General features: G+C 41.3%; 1 long non-coding RNA gene across 1 annotated transcript in view; it reads right to left on the minus strand.

Moving 5' to 3' along the window:
* Positions 1-650: 650 nt before the first annotated feature.
* Positions 651-2253, minus strand: part of LOC116661470 — a 30934-nt gene continuing 29331 nt past the window's right edge. The window contains exon 3 of the long non-coding RNA XR_004317334.1: positions 651-697. This is a non-coding gene — a long non-coding RNA (uncharacterized LOC116661470). The remainder of the gene's footprint in view (positions 698-2253) is intronic.

Consider the following 2253-nt stretch of genomic DNA (forward strand, 5'->3'; position numbering starts at 1 on the left):
CCATCACAATAAAATGACAGGCAATCAAAATTCCTGTTGGTCTGCCTGGGCAGCATGGCAAAATCATGCAGGAGGATCTGTTGTAATATCATCTAACAAAATCAGGAAAAAGAGCAATAGAGCAGTCAAACAATAAATGCTGGAGGGGGTGTAGAGAAAAGGGAGCCCTCCTACACTGCTGGTGGGAACATAGTTTGGTGCAGCCACTATGGAAGACAGTATGGCGATTCCTTTAAAAACTAAAAATAGACTCACCACATGATCCAGCAATCCCACTCCCGGGCATATATCTGAAGAAAACTCTAATTTGAAAAGATACAAGCACCCCAATGTTCACAGCAGCACTATTTACAACAGCAAAGACATGGAAGCAACCTAAATGTCCATTGACAGATGAATGAATAAAGACGATGTAGTTATATATGTGTACACACACACACACACACACACACACACACACACACAATGGAATACTACTCAGCCATAAAAAGAATGAAATAATGCCACTGGCAGCAACATGGTTGGACCTAGAGATGATCATACTAAGTGAAGTAAGTCAGACAGAGAAAGACAAACATATCACCTATATGTGGACTCTAAAAAAATGATACAAATGAACTTGTTTACAAAACAGAAACACTCACAGACATAAACAAACTTATGGTTACCAAAGGGGAAGGGGAAGGGGAGGGATAAACTAAGAGTTTGGGATTAGCATATACAAACTACTATATATAAAAGAGATAAACAACAAGGTCCTACTGCATAGCACAAGAAACTATATTCAATATCTTGTAATAACCTATAATGAAAAAATATGTATGTATAACTGAATCACTATGCTGCACACTAGAAACTAACACAACATTGTAAATCAACTGTACTTCAATTTAAAACAAAAAATTTTTTTAAAGCATTGGAACAGCAATTTGTAAAGATCCTATTCTTTCCACAGGTTTTCTTTCAAATTCTTTCGAATTCTCTTCAAGCTTGTACATCTGGACTAGCCTTTGCTAAACAGTAAATAAGCACTGCTTTGTAACAGTGGTGGGATATTCATAAGAAATAGGGATATTTTGGATCCATTTTTCCCTGTCCATACAATGTAGATTAGTTTCCATGACAACACCAGCTGCTCAGTCACAACATCGCCCCCCAGCTCAACTGCTATGACTCACAGTAAGCCATCTGTCCAATTTGTCAATAGATGACCATTTTAAAGAAAAGGGGAATGATTCTGCTGTTTATTAAGTCTTAATATTTATATTTCTGGAGAAACGGGTATCTTCTATATTTTGTAGTTTAGCGACAGAGGGCAGTTGGGGTTTCTGAGCCCTGGAAGTCATTCCTGGTGTCTTGGCATTGTTGATTTGATAGAGCTGGCTTCTTGGGGGCCATTCCAACCCGGGTGACCTCCCAGCCCCCAGCGTCCTCAAGTACACGCAGACTTAGACATATTCATCACAGGGAGAACGTTCTTGAGGCTGCGTGGCAACTAAAGCTTCATTTGTTAAAGGTTAATCCAAGGCTGCAGCAAAAATACTCAATAAGGGGGTTATTAAATTTCTCATGAAATGTAACCAGGGAGCTTTGTTGTCTGGATGTCAGGTTAAAGCCACGACTGAGAAAAATGCTTCTGAAGACAAAAAAGCACAGTGTTACGGCTATCCTCATATATCAACCTTGTCACTTGCACTTGAGAGTTCTTTAATCTTCATGACAAACATCAAGTGTTGAGTGTGCACTTTACAGCTTACACAGAGCCATAAGCTGGGGGAGCACATTCAGTGTTTCAGAATTGCCCTTGGCCACAAAATCATTGACTGGCTGCTGAGGTTTGACAGTGGACGACAGGCCTTTATCCCTAAGTCAGACAAGACTCCCACTAGGGTCCCTTCCCTGCTAGTCCTGGGTCTTGCATCAGGAAGACACTGCACACTCAAACACTTCAGAATAAACTCACAGGAATCTCAGGCAATCAAGGACCTCACAGCTCATCTGCCTGGACCACTCATTTTTATAAATAAGGACTTTGACACCCAGAAGAGGGAGATGAATTCTCTAAATAAGGCTGAGTTCAAATTGGAAACCTAGGTTTTTGAATGTTGTCCTACTGCAGGGACAAGGAGGCACATAGGCAGCAGGGGATGGGATGCAGCCTTGGGGCAGTGATGGCCTCTGACACATCCCACACGTGGTGGCCTCAAGCATGAACACATCAGAGCAGAGCATTGGTCATGCTTCTGAGGCTGA

Source organism: Camelus ferus, chromosome 35 (genome assembly GCF_009834535.1).
Source record: "Camelus ferus isolate YT-003-E chromosome 35, BCGSAC_Cfer_1.0, whole genome shotgun sequence".
Taxonomy (NCBI): domain Eukaryota; kingdom Metazoa; phylum Chordata; class Mammalia; order Artiodactyla; family Camelidae; genus Camelus; species Camelus ferus.